The sequence below is a fragment of the Lytechinus pictus genome, chromosome 5 (genome assembly GCF_037042905.1).
Source record: "Lytechinus pictus isolate F3 Inbred chromosome 5, Lp3.0, whole genome shotgun sequence".
Taxonomy (NCBI): Eukaryota; Metazoa; Echinodermata; class Echinoidea; order Temnopleuroida; family Toxopneustidae; genus Lytechinus; species Lytechinus pictus.
In genome coordinates, this window is record NC_087249.1 from 2,863,257 (window position 1) to 2,876,188 (window position 12,932).

A 12,932-nucleotide genomic window follows, 5' to 3' on the forward strand; every position below is an offset into this window, starting at 1 on the left:
ATGGGAGGGTAGGAGTTGTCCACCCTATCTTTATACTCCATGCAACAACAATTGAGGTAACAACTGAACCCCCAAAAAGGGTGATATTGAAGAAATTCTTTTACTAATAAAGGTTATTTTAACCCCAACAAAAAGTTGATTTCAATGAATAAAGAAAAAATCAAGTATTGATAAGCACAATGCTGAAAATCTTATTAAAATCGGTTTTGAAATTTAAAATAAATGCACAACGTCTCTTATTTTCACACACAAAAATAAATCATACACACAACACCCACGATATGCAAATAAGGAAATCGATGACTTTACAGTTTTTAATATTCCATTACCATTAAATGAAATAACAAATATCATCTAATTTCCTCCTAGAATTGAAAACGTGATAAGGGTGAATGCTTATTTATTCTCAAATCTGATGAAATTAAAACAATATTTCCATGTAATAAAGAATAGTGTGTAAGGCCAAAAATGACACTCGTATATATGTACGTCAAAACGGGCACTTTGGTGATATTTTCACCATGAGATTATCATCTGCGTGAAGTCATTGTGTGCTTTATAGTAATTAAGTAGAGAAAAGCCTTTTTGAAGTGACTTCTGATTATAGAAAAATGTATATTTTGGCTTCATTTTTCGAGAGAGAGTATAATGAGCGAGCGGTTTGGAAAAAATTCAAAGCTGAAGTTATAAAACTCGTTTTTGGGGTCAATTACTGTTACAATGGCATTATTGCGAGGTGTTGCGAGCGTGCATCACAAGCTCAAACTTTAGGGCATTTCAATAAGAAATGAAAATACAAAATTCCGAGCAGGTTTCTGCTCTCATTAAAAAGATGTGCATCCAACCATGGACCCTAGGGTCCATGATCTAACTAAAGAATTAACACAAGCTCAAAGCAAGACCAGAAAAGGAACCTGTTAAGGACTGCATTTAGTGACCTCTTTAGGATACATATTTCACCAATCGAATAATGCGAGTGCAAAGCGCTTGCTGAAAAATTGTAATATTCCAGTCTGAAAATTTATCTAAAATGTATACTTTAAAAAGAGCATTTATTTTGAAAAAAGGGAATTTCCCATTTGGGAAAAATAGCATTTCCCTGTTATTCCTTTTGGGAGTGCAAGTGCCCCCTCCCCCCCACGGCGGATCCAACTTTTGCCAATAGGGGGGGGGGCGAAATTTTTCTCACCCATAATTTCCCCGATCGGCAGCTCAAAGTTGATTTTTGTTTGTTTGTTTCTTTGAAAGGGTAGTCCTAACAGTCAATAATAAGCTTTATTCTTATAAAATAAAGTAACTATTTAATTATATCATAAGCCCTTTTTAAATAATGCGAGCGCGAGCTATAACTTTTTTTTTAATCTGATGGGCAATATGTTTGTGATCTTCAAAACAAGATACCTATATGTAACTAGATAACAACTGCGAACAAGAAGCGCGAGCAGAAATTTTAAATATAAGCTCTGACCTGATCTAAAGGGGACATGTTAAGGATTTTTTGCAGGTAGCCATGAAGACGATACATGTTTCAACCAGGGGCGGCGGAACGAATTTTCCTGGGGGGGGGGGGCAAAGCCAAAAAAGGTGCACTTATATGCCAAAACGGGCTTTTTGGTGCAAACGGATATTTTCACCATGAGATTATCATCTGTGTAAAGAAGTTGTGTGTTTTGTAGTGATTAAGTTGAGCAAAGTTTTTTTAACTGATTTCTGATTGATAAGATATATATTTAGGTTTTATTTTTCGCGAGCAAGCGTAGAGAGCAAGCAGTTTGGAATTTTTTTTTCAAATCTGAAGTTGTAAAACTCGCTTATTGGTCAATTATGGACCTAATTACTGTTAAAAGGGCATCATTGTGAGATGTTGCGAGCGAATCACGAGCTCAAACTTGTGGAAATTTCATGTAGGCCTAATAGGACATAATAATAATAATAATAATAATAATATTGGTATTATTTACCAAGGGAAGCGTTTCAGTTCTGAAAACGGTTCTCCCAACAGGCCATGCTATTATTATTACCCCGGCTTTAGCTGGGCTGCTTATAGGCGCCCAAAGGAAGGCATTTAATGAATTTCTTTTTACCGGGTACCCATTCACCTCACCTGGGTTGCGTGCAGCACAGTGTGGATAAATTTCTTGTTGAAGGAAATTACGCCATGGCTGGGATTCGAACCTACGACCTTCTGTTTCATAGTCAGAAGACTAATCAACTGGGCCACAACGCCCCACATAAAAAGTAAACATTCCGAGCATTTTTGTAATCATGAAAAAAGATTAAAATTGTTAACACTAGGCGTAACGATCAATAAAATTTTATTAACATTTATATTCTTTATTACCATTTTTATTATGATCATCGTTTAGATTATGATCATAATTAGTATTATTTTTATTTTTAGTACCAGCAGAAGCTCTTATTAAAAATGATATCCCCTCCAATACAAATCCTATTATCTGGAGGTTACTCGCACGCGACCAACACCCTTAATCCCCTGCATCCTTAAACCATTTGCTTAGGCAGCAATTGCTCAGATAAAATCGAAATTAGGCATAAAATTATGCTTGATCCGGGCGCCTATTGCTTTGGCCACAGTACACACATGTATCGTCGTTCGTTATTACTATTATTGCATAATATCCTGTTTTCTTGTAAGGACAACACCGTTCTTGTCACCAAAATGAATTAATTTCATTTTCGGAAATACGAACCTTATTTTGTTTTCGGATGTACGAACCTTCGGAATTACGAACCTCATTTCGTTTTCGGACTAACGAACCTTCGGAATTACGAACCTCATTTCGTTTTCGGACTAACGAACCTTCGGAATATCCGAACCTTCGGAATAACGAAGCTTCGGAATTACGAATGTTTGTCCAGATCAGCTTTCTCTCTTATCATTTTCTTGTGTTGTTATCCTTACATTTTTTCCAATTTCTGCAATTTGCCAAACCTACTGTAGTGACTTGACTATATCTTTTTATATATCTACATCTATATATTCTTTCCTTGTATATATTTTCATTTATATTTCAACATTCTGTATATGTATATAAATTCTTTCTTTTATTTCCAATTTCATATATTCTCACTTGTTCACGCCATGTGTATGTACTACAATACTGTACATTCACATAGCAAGCCAACTCATTTTCTGTCCAAATCTACTTGGCAAACACATTCTTATATTGAGAAACAACCTTTCTTTTGTTCTTAGACTTGGAGCAAACATCCTTTCATTGTCCCTTGTTTATTGCAATGAACTTGCAGGTATATACAACATCACTACAGAGATGCTTGCATGTTTGCTTTTCTCACAGTCTGCTTCTCTCTTCTTTGTTCTTCTCAACTTTGTTTTGCCTCCCTTTTTGGCGCTTATTTCTTTGTCTCATCTTTTCTGATGTTGGTAAAAACAACTTGTTTTCTCTACCACATCATCACTCTACTCTCTGCCTTCGTCCTGACCACTCATGCTGACCATCTCATCCAGCTGCTAGTGAGGATCGACTCAAATCTTGTGGAGGATCAACTTATACTTATTTCTCTACATTTTCCAATTCTTACTTCTTACCGTCACTTCCACTCCTTCGAAGTCTATATTCACTCTGCATATTTAATGAGCTCATTACTTCGCGAGTCATTTTGTGACATCTTTCCCTTTTTCTAATCTATTTGAAATTGTGAAGTGTATATATTTCTATTCACGGATTTGTGCAATTTATCTGAGCGGCTGGACCCCATTCTATCTTCTGGCGAGCAAGAATTAAGGTAGGACCTAACTTTTATATAAATATTAGGAGATTGTATAGCCAATTTCCTAAACTGGTGACCCCGACGTGATCCTGAATCCTTAATTTTCTTTTATCGCCCTTTATTCATTTCTCTCACTTCGCTATTCTTGCTTCTCACTTCGCTATTTCTGTTTCCTTTCTACTTCTCAATTTTTTTTTTTCTTAACCATACAACATGACTATCCCTAATGTTTCCTCTACTCCTGAATCTTTCCTTTCTCCAATCGACCAACTCTCTGCGCAGGTTGACCAGCTCACAATGCAGATTCAAGCATTAACCATGCTGAAAAACCAGAGAGGGACTTGTAGTCGACAGCGCAAGTCGGTTTCACGCGGCCTGCATCGCAGTGAGCAACATGCAGGTGCCCAGTGCTGGTATCACTGGAAACATGGGACCAGTGCTCAAAAGTGCATTAGTCCTTGCTCTTTCTCAGCAAGACAGGCCCAGGGAAACGACCCCGCCAAGGAATAGCGGCGACTAACCCCCTTGGCAGCACCCAACCCAGTCGCCTTTTCTTTGTCAACGATAAGTACACTGGTACACGCTATCTCGTCGACACAGGTGCTGAGGTGAGCATTTTCCCTCATTCAAAATTGGGAAAACCGGCTAGGGTTGACGCGACAAATATCCAACTACAGGCTGTAAATCGATCACCAATCAAGACTTTCGGACAAAAGTCTTTCACACTTGATCTCGGTTTACGGCGTGTTTTCCGCTGGATATTTGTTGTGACAGACATACCTACGCCGATTTTGGGTGCCGATTTTCTTGACCAATTTGGACTGTTGGTGGATATCAAACACCGCCGATTGATAGACACCAAAACCACTCTTACAGTCCAGGGATGTGGTTCATATACTGGTACTATTAGCCCGATGTATGTTCAACATGACACATCGGAGCGATTTCACTCCATTCTCCGTCAGTATCCGGATATCACACGACCGGTTTACAAGCACTCAGAAGTGAAACATACTACCACGCATCACATCCCAACTCGAGGCCCGCCCGCGGCAGCGCGCCCTCGTCGTCTTGCTCCAGATCGTCAGAGAATTGCCCAGGCAGAGTTCGAGCACATGCTTGAACTTGGCATTATCCGACAATCTGAGAGCAACTGGTCAAGTCCATTGCACATGGTTCCCAAGAAAACGCCAGGGGACTGGCGGCCTTGTGGTGATTATCGCTTGCTCAACGCTCGCACGGTCCCGGATCGATACCCTATCCCGCACTTGCAAGATTTCTCTTCAACTCTTGCAGGTAAGACAATTTTTTCGAAAATTGATCTCGTTAGGGCATATCATCAGATCCCAGTCGAGCCTAGCGACATTCACAAGACTGCCGTGACCACTCCATTCGGCTTATTCGAATTTGTTCGAATGCCATTCGGCCTTAGGAATGCAGCGCAAACATTCCAGCGATTGATGGACACCGTCATTCGCGGCCTCCCATTTGTCTATGTTTATCTGGATGATATACTGGTAGCCAGTTCCTCTCAAGATAGACATGAGACACATCTCCGTCAACTATTTGATCGCCTGCAGGAGTATGGCATCATTGTCAATCCCTCGAAATGTCAGTTTGGTGCTTCATCGCTATCTTTCCTCGGACATACGGTGGACAACACCGGAATCCGCCCTCTTAGCGACAAAGTGAAAATCATCCGTGATTTTCCTGCCCCTACGTCGCTCACCAAACTTCGAGAATTCCTGGGATTGATCAACTTCTACAGGCGATTCATTCCACATTGTGCCGACGTGCTACAACCTCTGACTGATCTGTTGAAAAACAGAACAAAAAAGAACATGCCAATTGATCTTGGAGAGAAAGAGCTTCTTGCTTTCAATCATGCTAAAGATCAATTGGCTAACTCTACTGTTCTTGTGCACCCTCGCACTGATGTTCCCTTGTGCCTACTAGTCGACGCATCTGACGTAGGAGTTGGGGGAGCTATCCAACAACGAGTAGATGGAGTTTGGCAACCTCTGGCTTTCTTCTCTAAGAGGTTACAACCAGCTGAAACCAAATACAGCACTTTTGGTAGGGAGTTGCTTGCAGCATATCTTGGTATCAAGCACTTTCGCCATCTTCTTGAAGGTAGGTCATTTACTATCTACACTGACCACAAACCTCTTACACATGCACTCAAATCGAAACCGGATAGGCATTCGCCACGTGAAATCCGACAACTCGATTTCATTTCTCAGTTCACTTCTGATATACAGCACATTTCAGGTAAGGAGAACACAGCAGCAGACGCCCTCTCTCGTCTGTATATTGACAGAGTTGATTCTTCCTCAATCATAGACTTTGCGGCCATCGCAAAAGATCAGGAAGATGAAACTGAGGTGAAAGACTCCTCACTTCAACTCAAGTCAATTGCTCTCCCAGCTTCTAGCACTACAATTCTGTGCGATATATCAACTGGTACTGCCAGGCCTTTGGTACCAGTCAAACATAGAAGAGCTATCTTTGATTCCCTTCATGGACTTTCTCATCCAGGAATCAGAGCTACTCAAAAGCTCATTACAGAGCGCTTTGTTTGGCCTAGCATCAACGCTGATGTCAGAAAATGGGCCAAAACATGCCTCGAATGTCAAAAGTGTAAAGTACATCGGCACAACAAAGCACCACTTGGTACTTTCACTTCACCTGATGCACGCTTCTCTCATGTGCACATTGATCTTGTTGGCCCGCTTCCTTCATCAGAGGGTAACAATTACCTTCTTACTTGTGTTGATCGCTACACCAGATGGCCAGAAGCTATCCCTATCCCAGACATCACTGCGGAGACGGTAGCACGAGCATTTGTGGCCAGATGGGTAGCAGTGTTTGGCGCACCTACTACTCTCACAACTGACAGAGGTAGGCAATTTGAGTCAGCACTTTTCCTTGCGCTCACCAACCTCCTCGGCACTAAACGCATCCGCACAACAGCATACCATCCTGTCGCAAATGGTTTAGTGGAGCGTTTTCATCGCCAACTTAAAGCCTCTCTCAAAGCTCATAACAAGGTCCGTTGGACCGAGTCACTCCCTTTAGTCTTGCTAGGTATACGCACAGCAATCAAGGCAGACATTGGATGCTCTGCTGCAGAACTTGTGTTTGGGACTACAGTCACTCTACCTGCACAATTTGTAGCTCCTTCACAAATTGATTCTGCCGATGACCCATCTAACTATGCCCACAGACTAAAGAGAATGATGCGGGAATTACATCCCACTCCTACTCGAAAACAGCAAACTCGAACACAGGTACATCCTGAACTGCATTCTTCATCTCACATCTTTCTACGAGATGATGCTGTTACAAAGCCATTGCAACCTCCATACAGAGGACCCTTCCGAGTCATCCGTCGCACTGACAAGTATTTTACCATAGATTATAATGGTAAACATGAAAATGTCAGTGTCGACAGACTGAAACCGGCTTTCATCGAGCAGGAGGCTACCACTCCATTTCATCATCAAGATCCACCTGACCAAGTTCATCAACAACCCAACTCCACGGACTTGGCAGGGGATCCTGATGACAAGCATATGCCTCCCGAAATTCGTAAGACCCGTTCTGGTCGCCATGTCAGGTTTCCTGTCAAGTACGTTCAATTTTTCGGAGACGGTTGAAACATTTCTCAAAATTCACTGATGTTTCCACTCCTTTTATTTTCTTGTTTTATATAGCCAAGTTCCCTTTTACTTTCCCTTGTCGATTTGTTACTACATTTCTATTCGGTACAAATCTAGGGGGGAGCTACTGTAGTGACTTGACTATATCTTTTTATATATCTACATCTATATATTCTTTCCTTGTATATATTTTCATTTATATTTCAACATTCTGTATATGTATATAAATTCTTTCTTTTATTTCCAATTTCATATATTCTCACTTGTTCACGCCATGTGTATGTACTACAATACTGTACATTCACATAGCAAGCCAACTCATTTTCTGTCCAAATCTACTTGGCAAACACATTCTTATATTGAGAAACAACCTTTCTTTTGTTCTTAGACTTGGAGCAAACATCCTTTCATTGTCCCTTGTTTATTGCAATGAACTTGCAGGTATATACAACATCACTACAGAGATGCTTGCATGTTTGCTTTTCTCACAGTCTGCTTCTCTCTTCTTTGTTCTTCTCAACTTTGTTTTGCCTCCCTTTTTGGCGCTTATTTCTTTGTCTCATCTTTTCTGATGTTGGTAAAAACAACTTGTTTTCTCTACCACATCATCACTCTACTCTCTGCCTTCGTCCTGACCACTCATGCTGACCATCTCATCCAGCTGCTAGTGAGGATCGACTCAAATCTTGTGGAGGATCAACTTATACTTATTTCTCTACATTTTCCAATTCTTACTTCTTACCGTCACTTCCACTCCTTCGAAGTCTATATTCACTCTGCATATTTAATGAGCTCATTACTTCGCGAGTCATTTTGTGACATCTTTCCCTTTTTCTAATCTATTTGAAATTGTGAAGTGTATATATTTCTATTCACGGATTTGTGCAATTTATCTGAGCGGCTGGACCCCATTCTATCTTCTGGCGAGCAAGAATTAAGGTAGGACCTAACTTTTATATAAATATTAGGAGATTGTATAGCCAATTTCCTAAACTACTATATATATAAAGACCTGCACCCGTTCCCCGGCCCCTGTCATTCATTGGTGGATTTTTTTTTTATCTAATCTATTCTTCTCTTTTTTTTAAGAATTTGATAAAACTTGACAAATCGCATTATTTGGAAAATGATACAAACTAGTAATACTGAAATTGAATGTTTTGATGAAATCATATTCCACTATTGGGTTATAGAATTCGATTATAGGTAATCAGAATCATTAAATCATGTTTTTTACAGTTTTGCCCCATGCACTAAATCTGTGTTGGATGTCTGGTTGTCACGTGACAGTAATTGCTTGTAAATAATGTCTGACAATGATACGCAATCAGAAAGTAAATATTATTTCTCTAATTTATTTCTTTACAGATAATCGTTATTGAGTCTGTAAAATTATTTGTTTATTTTTCTCGAACAATGTCACCTTCTTTAATCTCACTTCTGAATCTCTCTGCTGAAGGGCATAGGTAAATTATGTTCGCCATGGGTTAGTAAGGACCAATTGATTATGTTTGAAAAAGTAAATATACTATTAAAGCGACTTCAATCAGCCACCGTCGACCAAGAGGCTTAATACACATGCATAGAATCATGCATATCATTCTTCTTCTTCTTCTCCTCCTCTCCTCCTCCTCCTTCTTCTTCTTCTCCTCCTCCAAATTCTTCTTCTGCCCTTCCCTTCCATTTCCTCGTCCTTTTTTTCTTCTTGTTGTTGTTGTTCTTCTTATTATTATTATTGTTATTATTATTATTATCAATTTTTCATGATATATATTTTTTAAAGAATAAAAACAAAACCTTGGCGCATTGCATTGTTTGGAAGTTGATGCAAACTTGTGAGAATGAAATAAATTGTTTTTGTGAAATGTATTCCACTATATTACAGAATTCGACTGAATGGTATTACAGGTAAACCCTTAAAATCATTAAATAATGTTTTTACAGATTTGCCCCACGCACTAAATCTGTTGGGTGTCTGGTTAACACGTGACAGTAATTGCTTGTAAATAATGTCTGACAATGATAAGCAATCAGAAAGTAAATAACATTTCTCTAATGTATTTTTTACAGATCATATCGAGTCTGTAAAATTATTTGTGTTTATTATTCTCGAACAATGTCACCTTCTCGAATCTCAATTTTGAAGGGCACAGGCAAAATATGTTGGTGGGTTGCTAGTACGTCCATGGTTAGTGGTAAGGACTAAACGGTTATATGTTTAAAGAAGAAAATATTAAGCGACTTTTAGGTTATTCAGCCACGACCAATAGTCCAACACAAAGGGGCGCGCTTAAACTTTGCACATCCACGTATTTTTATACAACATCGAGCAACACACTGGCGGTCGATCAGTGGCGTACAGGCGGGAGTGAGGGGAGGGGGGGGGGGGGCTCTTGACCCTCAAAGTTTTCACAACCAAGTAAAAAAAAAAAGAGAAAGGGTAAGAAAATGAAAGAGAGAAGGGTGAAATATGATATTATATTCTGAAAATCATGTCAAAATCTATTACAAAATTTGATTTTTGTAATAAAAATGTCGAAAATTTTGCTCTCTTGCAACTTTTTAGAAATTTTACGTGATACGCCATCTCAAAACTTTTGGCTCATTACGCCACTGCCGGGTCGATGTTTTGATTATTTGATCAAATGTGAGGTTTTGTATGTGTGTTTTCCCCTCTCTAAGTTTGGGTTTCGAGGTGTAGTATATTCAAGGATTATTACATGTTTGAGGTTTTTGTGTGTGTTTTCCCCTCTCTAATTTTGGGTTTCGAGGTGTAGTATATTCAAGGATTATTACATGTTTGAGGTTTTTGTGTGTGTGTTTTCCCCTCTCTAATTTTGGGTTTCGAGGTGTAGTATATTCAAGGATTAACATGTTTGAGGTTCAAGTCCCTGCACAAATGCCCATCAACGAGGAGTAATTATAAACAATTTATCCGGTTTTTTCTTCTTTTTTTAGCTCCTTCTCCATTCTTCTTCTTTATATTATTCTTAAAATACCCATCTCTAAATCTTATTCTTAATAGTAACTCCTGGCTTGTTTTTATCGTGAAAATAGTAAGATTTTACCTTTTATCATTATAATTCTGTGAGAACCCCACTGAAAAAAAAAGCTTGAAGCTTTGGTGGGTTCTATCCTGTTCAAGCCTACTGTTTTAATGCTACTGTAAATGTGTGCTTTAGAGACTTGGTAAATAAGATGCAATCAGTCCATCAATCTAATCTATGCTTCTCTATATTAAAAAAAAAAAATTATAAAAAAAAAAACAACCTTGACAAATATATTCCACTATATTACAGAATTCGACTGAATGGTGTTACAGGTAAACCCTTCAAAATCATTTCAATCATGTTTTTACAGTTTTGCCCCACGCATTAAATCTGTGTTGGATGTCTGGTTAACACGTGACAGTAATTGCTTGTAAATAATGTCTGACAATGATAAGCAATCAGAAAGTACATAATAATTCTCTAATTTATTTCTTTACAGATAATCGTTATTGAGTCTGTAAAATTATTTGTGTTTATTCTTCTCGAACAATGTCACCTTCCCGAATCTCACTTTTGAAGGGCATAGGCAAATTATGTTCACCATGGGTTATTAAAAATAAACTGGTGTATGCAATTTTGAAATACATACATGTACATGTACTCGTAAAATACTACAGCAGACGTGCACAAGATCATGTCGGAGTGAGACGTATACGTGTTGATCCGTTCGTGCACTTATCGATCAGTTGAGGGTATAGTGAACCATGTTTTATCGATAACTGGGTCAAATCCGAGGTCTTCACAGAGAGAAACTGCATCTGACTGGTTATGTTTGTTTCGAGTTGTAGTATCCAAGGTTAAACATGTTTAAGGTTCAAATCCCTGCACAACTTCCCGTCGATGAGGAATATATTCTTCTTCTTCTTAAACGCCTACGAGCCCCCCCCCCCCCCCCTCAACGAATTCGTCACGCGAACTGTTTTTTTTTTTACCACGCCGCTCGCTGACTTTTTAATTTCGAGTTTTGGCCTAGATAGGGTAAGAGGAGCATGACAAATGACACCTATATATCTGATCGTGTAAATTCTGAAGGTGACTTTATAGTGTAACACCTCAATATCAGAAGTGCCAAAGTGTCGTGTTAAAAACTTTGAAAACCCCAGCCGTGTCAGATCACTTCATTTGAAGTGCAAGCATAACTTTTTGTTTATTTATCGTTTCCTGTCCCATTTTAGTGTGCATTCCGTTCTGCTTAGGCATGCAAGCGGCAAATAAAGGGGAGGGGGAACAAATTTCCCTCACAATATATCCCAGGGGTAGGGGTGGAGGTCGTCAAAAGGTGGAAATTGCACTACAGTGCGTATTAAGAAAACGGGACAGTTTTGAAGTCTATAGAAAATTTGTTTCAAATCATATCTATATTTTGATGTTAATAGATGCTCTGAAATCTTATCTTAAAAATGCAATTTAAAAAAAATTGTTCATGCTTGAGGGAACACGGGACATTTTTGTCGGGGGTTCAAAAAGAGGCTAGCGCCAGAATGGCAGAATATGAGTAATATTTGAATTTTTAATTTTTTTTTTATTTTTGAATTTATTACCAAATATCACTGTCAGGTACAATTACAAGGAATAGTACATCACATATAAACAAAACATTTGGTAATTGGAGCTAACATAATAGCAAGATGCTAATCGAGGTTAGCCCCAAATAATGTCATTATCATAGTTTAAACAATAAATTTAACTAAATCTCAATATTGTACATCAAATTCAGTACTAATTCTACTTATTACTGATGCAGAAAATTTCGATCATTTTCAGTGAACATATTTACAATATTTACAAGAAAAAAATATCTTTATTATTCACAAAATCTTTATATAGAATTATTTGTTTTCAGGCAGTATTTTACCATACCAAATTAATTATGATGATCAGACTTCTTGCTAATCAGCAGACTTCCTTTTAACCTTTTCATTATCTGTGCCATAATTTTTCGAATTATGCTGTCAAATTTTATCTAAAAAAATTATTTATTTACTTGAATTTTTTTGTTTTTTCATTTATACTTCTTTTACCTTTGAATATTTCCTTCACAAGTAAGAAAAGAAGACTTTTGTCAACCCAAGCAAGAAGATTTGCATTATTAATTAGGAAAATCTTTTTATTATGTGAAACAAATTATGTTATGGCACCTTTAAAAGACATGAATCCATTTTTAAGGATTTATCGATTCCTTGACCAAGTTTAATTATATGCTTGACAGGACAAACAGGAAGGGATTCACGTCTTTCAAGGCAACGGTGTATTGAGTCAATTTTGAAGGAGCTAGATATGGCAGATCGGGTAAAATGTATTAAAAAGTTGTTGCGAGCAAAGCGAGCACGCTAATATTCCCACTTTTTTATTACAATATCAAATTTTGTGATAGATTTTGACATAATATTCAGAAAATAATATCATATTTTACTTTCTATATTTCCTTTTATTTCCTTTCCAATTTTTTTCTTGGTCATGATTTTTT